We start from the raw sequence: 6,107 nt of genomic DNA on the forward strand, positions 1-6,107 counted from the left end.
TTCCCAGAAGTAAAAGTAAGTAAAACAGATCCTATGCCCTTGATTGGTTCAGTTGCAACATTTCCCATTTTCACAACAGATCCATCATCAATTAGTTGAAAGTCCTTGAACCAATATAGATCTTTGCAAACATGACTTGTTGCTCCCGGATCAACCCACCATGCAACATTATCATCCTGCACATAAAATGCTTCAGAAATCACAAAAATATAATTCTGAATATAGTTAAAATTCTGCATGAAAACAGAATTCTGACCTTGTTGCTTTTCTGGATCCTTGGATCCACTTGGTCCTGCACCATCCTTGTTCACTTTACGCAAACGACAATCTTTCTTGAAGTGACCCGGTTTGTTACATTTCCAACACACCACTTTAGCCTTCTTGTTGGAAGACTTGTCATCATTTCCTTTAAACTTCCTTTTTCCATTAGACTTCTTTTGATTCTTTGATCCTTCTCCATCCACCATGTTCAAAGAAGAGGAACCAACTTGGTTCTTGCCTTTGGGATTGTTATCAAGTTCTTGAGTCCTTAAGGACTCTTCAATCCGTAAATGGCTTCCAAGTTGAGTCAAAGTCAATTCCTCTTTGTTATGTTTCAGATTGTGTTTAAAATCCTTACAGGAAGGGGGCAGTTTGTCAATGATTACAGCCACATCAATGGCTTCATCCATTTTCAGATTGTGTTGAGCAAACTGTCCCAGGATCCTTAACATTTCATGGTATTGTTCCATCACAGGCCTGGAGTAAATCATCTTGTAACCCATAAAGTTACTAATAAGAAACTTCTTGCTAGAAGCATCTTCAGCCATATACTTGGATTCAAGAGAATCCCATAGTTCTTTTGCAGATTCAAAATTTTGATAGATATCAAAAAGAGAGTCAGACATACCATTGAGAATATGACCACGAAATATGTAATCATCATTTTCCCACTTTGATCTTCTTCTTGTTGCCTCCAAAGGTTCATCTTCAATAGATTATGGTAAGACTGGCATGGGTGTACTCAGAACATACACCACTTTCAGAGTGGTAAGGAGAAACTTCATCTTCTTCTGCCATCTACAAAAATCTTGCCCTTCAAACTTGTTCAGTTTTTCAAACTTACTAGTCATTTCCTTACTTGTCATGATCACATAATTGCTTTAATCTTTGTTAGAAATTCGGGGTATAGATATACTTGGATCAGTGAGAGTTATGAAGCACTTTCAGATTAAAGCATTTCGAGGGTACACTCAAAATCACTAATCAGATGAAACTCACTATTTTTCTAGAATATAGAATGAAGAAGATGTTATGAATCTGTACCCAAAAGAGAATCCGAAATTGATCATATATAACAGAAAACTAACTTTCTGTCTTAAAACTGCCATATGGTAGTTATATATAAATAACTTCCTGTCCAAAAACGACCCCAGCCAGGGGCTCTGCCCGTTGGACCCCGCCAGGGGCTGCCGCCCGTTGGACCCCGCTCCCAGGGGCGCTGCCCCCGGACCCCCGTCAGTTCAGGGGCTTCGCCCCTAAATAGCAGTATACTTTCAACAATGACAAAATCAAACAAATGTACACTCCGCACCATACTAATTTGTTCGATAATTGTTAAAGTGACATTGATCAACAAATTAACCCCATTACACTTAAATAATATTAGTGATATAAAAATCACCAACAGTTTCAATATTTGCAAGATTAATAACATTATTATGTGTACATGTTATAACATGTCATGTTATGTAATTTGAAAGTGGTTTGCAATTTTAGTTTGCAAGACCAATGAAGATGCTCTAAGGATTATAAAAAAAACATTATTTATCCGTACTTTTTTATACTTATCAATATATCTAATATATCTAATGATTATTTTTTTAATAATTAGATTTTGATGACATACTTTTTACTAATTAATATTACTTTTAATATGATGATATACTTTTACTAATATATTTATAATTAATTATTTATAAATTCTATTTACTAAAATATTATTTATTTCATTTATTAAATAGATAATTATTATACTATTTTTATAAAAGACGAGTAAATGTTTTATTCAATTTGTTTTTTTTTAAGTTAAAAGACAAAACAACAATAATAAAATAATATTTTAACGCAACAAATAATAAAAAAATTTCAAATATAAAATAATATTTTGACGCAAAAATAATAAAAAAGTTCAAATACATTCGTACTTAGTCTTTAATATGTATCCAACGTGTTTCAGAAGTACGAGACCTAAGTTGATTGTATAAATCAAAACGCGGCGGCCAATACATAGTTTGTCATGTAGATGCAGACAGACTTTTATAGGCATTCCAATATGTTGTGGTAGGAGACATTGGGCAATTTCCTTTCAAAAATATCGACATATAATGAATATCGTTTACAAGTGCCATCGTAATGGCTCGGTGGGGTTGGAACTCTTCAGTACCTCTCCAAAGAGGGAAGCATGTCGTAGATTGTTCGTGGCTTAAACAATGAACGATCACAAATTAAGTAACCAGTCAAAGGCATATGCAACCAATGTCACCGGAAAGGTGTAGGTGACTGAAACCAACGCAGTGACTGCTATACCTCATTGAACCCGTCAGTAAAAACTCTATGGTATGCATAATATTGGCTCTCTAACTCTTTAAGCAATTGTTTTCAAATATAAACCCGTTGGTCTTCATTATACCCTAAACAAATAGCTACTGCTCGAAACCCATAATTTCCATCACCTTCTACATCATGTATATCGTCGCTGTAATCATGAAATATATCTGGAATACCATTCATTTGGAATGGATAATGTCTTTGGGGTTCATCATTTAAGTCAATCCCACACAAAAATCTATGTCTTTAGGGTTCATCATTTAAGTCATTTTCACATGAAAAGCTATGTCTTTCAGGTTCTATATTTAAATCCACCCCATTAAACTCTGATGTGGTTGAGAAGTTGCATCTACGAGGAGCATGATTTGGAGGATTGACTTTCTTTTTCTGTTGTGTCTTCACACTTGGTCGCCCACGTGTTTTTTTGAACCGTAGGTTCTCCAACATCAGTTTTATGTGGATCATATATCTCTTCTAGCTTTCTACTATAAAACATTTTCCCGGCTTTTGACTGTTTGTTAAAGTTTTCTTTAAATTTACCCACTACATCATCGCAATTAATATTGTCGTTTACTACAGACGTCGTATCTGAAATATCAAGCTTCCTCCAAAAGATATCTGTTGAATCCAATGGTATATTTTCACTAGCATTGAAATATAAAATAATTATTTATCTAATATTTAAAAATGTATTTGTATGTTGTAGTTGAACACACTAACCTGAAATCGAGTAAAAAGAAAGCATGCAAGCACATGGTAACCCACAACTGTTACGAAGTTTGCAACCATAATTTAAGGAGTCTAACATTAAATCACCCAACCTTTGGATCTCTCCTAATATTATATCTAAATCTTCGTTTGAAACATGTCCCCGCAGCAATTGGAAACATGAGAAATTGTGGTGATTGTAGCGAACAATCAAGCTATTTTCAAAGCTTACGTTGATCGAAGTAAGTTGTGATTCCACAGCTTGATTAATCCGTTGCACAAACTTATCGAGATTAGAATTTGAAGAGTTTAAAATTTTCTTTAACTTGGAATGTTGACTCTCGATTCTATTGGTCATGTTGTTTCCAAAATTGAGATGTTGATCAACCCAAACAAACATAAACATTTCCTTGTACTTGTTTAACCATGTATCATCTATGTAACACATGTGAAGTAAAATAAATTAACAAATAAGAACATAAATAGTTAATAAACAAGCTTACGTGGATAATTTATCAATATTGATTGTAGTTGTTTATAGTTTTTCGTGTATGTCATCAATGTTGGAGACTCAACTAGTAATTTCCATAGTATTCTAAAAGAGTCACGGTCTTCATCGAATGTGATAATCATGCTGGAAATTTTTAAAATTCTTTGCTCAATATGCCATCTACAAAGTAATTATGCCGCATCCGGAAACACTATTTTACATGCATTGATGAGTGCCAACTCTCTATCTATGATTATTACACGTGGGTGCATACACTTATCGAGTATTGACTTTACACAGCTTAACACCCAAGTGTAGTTGGCCTCTTTTTCTTTATGTATAAAGACATAACCTACATAGAATGTCTTTCGAGTTGAGGTCATACCAACAATTTCTACAAGCGGCTTATTATATTTGTTCGTTTTGTAAGTGGCATCTATCATCAACACATATGGAAATGCACGCCATATCTTCCAAGACGTTGGATGGACAGAAAATAGATTCTCCAACTCATTTGAATTGCCTTTAGTAAGCTCATACAAATAATTATTAGTGTGCAAGATGGACATAAGAACCTGCATTGGAGTTTTTCCTGCTTGCTCGCGTATGTGAATCTTTTGTTGTGCGTTATATATTGTTTGAGCTACCGACACATATTTTCATTTTGCACCTTCAAGGTTGATAGAATATCACGTGGAACCAAGTTCTTTCTTGTTAGATCTTCTACTAAACGAGTCTTGTCAACATATAACCGTCTTACATACAGATGACTCTTCATATGTTGTGCAGGTGGATGATTATGATCATCACATATTGCCCTCAGCGTCTATTTATTATGTTCTTCTGAATACTTTCCTTCCGGTTGAAATTTACAATTAGTCTTTCTGGTTCCAGATACTCTAATCGTGTTAATAGCTTTATATTTACCCCCACAATCACACATAAGTATGACTTTATACACGAAGTCGTTGATATATGCCTTTGATCTTTTGTTGATAATGACATATCTTAGAGAGTGTGCTTTGTTTTGTGTCCACTCAAACAATTCCTCACGAGACTTGCACATCTAAAGTTGAATTTTAAGTGTTTTAGTTTATATGAAAAATATAAAACTTCATAATGTAGTAAAAGTATATAACCTATTTCGTGAAAATGTCGATTTCTTGATAGAAGTATCTTCATCTCGAGCAAATACGTTGATTCCAAATAACTTAAACATCTCTATATACAAATAAATAAATAAATAAACACCAAATATTTTAATATTTTTAAAATTAAAAAACTATGTAATTTATGTACAATTTTTAAAATTTACATAAATTATATTAAACCATTTTTTTGATAAAAAAAAAAGTAGACATATTTTGCTAAAATAAATAAATATATGTAAAAACTATAAAATATATACTACTAAAAGGGTATAAAATGAAGTCTTTACAAAATAAATAGGCTGCTAATCGTAAGTTTCAGAGAGTATTATATGCTTGCTCTTTGTTAACCCCAACAAAGATACACAACCGCCAGATGAGAAGAGGAGATTTCCGACGTGTTTCAGGCGATGTCCGGCGAGTGTAAAGCAATGTTCGGCGACCTTCAGGCGATGTCCAGCGAAGTGATGACAGTGGTTTAGGTGATTTATAGCGACACTTCAGGTGATTTTCGACGAGTTTTCACGCTTCAGGCGGGTTCCGACGAGTTTTCACGCTTCAAGCGACTTCCGATGATGAGAGAGATGCGACTTTGTTTTCTCGGCAATGACAGTGACGTTTCGTCTCCTTTTCGGCGACGGTGGCAATGACGTTTCCTCTTTTCTCCGGCGACGGTAGTAGTGGCGTTTGTTCTCTTCTCCAGAGACGATTGCAATGATTAGTCTTAGTCGGATTTTCTTTTTCCTCTCTTCTCAGTCCGTATTTATCTTTCTCGTTCCTCTCTTCTCCGGCGATGATGGTTGTGGTTGGTGGTGGTTAGTGGTGGTAGTAAGTTACCGGTGGTGGTGGTTGAGCATAATGATTACGGGAATTCATGACTAGCTTTTATTTTTATTTTTGGTTAATTATATACAAGTCTTGTAATTTTTTGTTTGATTAAATGGATTAATGGTGTTTCAATTTTCAAAGTAAGTGGAGGTTACAGATTGTATATTGTAGTATTTTTAGAAATGTAATACATTCTTCAAAAAAAGTTGGAAATTACAGAAAACTTTTTTCAATACAAGCTTTTATATAAAGATGCACATGCATTGGTTAAGAAAGTCTTAAATTCTCAAAAAGGTGCAATTAAAAAAATAAAGTCAACTACCTACAAAATCATTATTGCTAAG

The sequence above is a fragment of the Lactuca serriola genome, chromosome 8 (genome assembly GCF_051521515.1).
Source record: "Lactuca serriola cultivar US96UC23 chromosome 8, Lser_US96UC23_V15, whole genome shotgun sequence".
Taxonomy (NCBI): domain Eukaryota; kingdom Viridiplantae; phylum Streptophyta; class Magnoliopsida; order Asterales; family Asteraceae; genus Lactuca; species Lactuca serriola.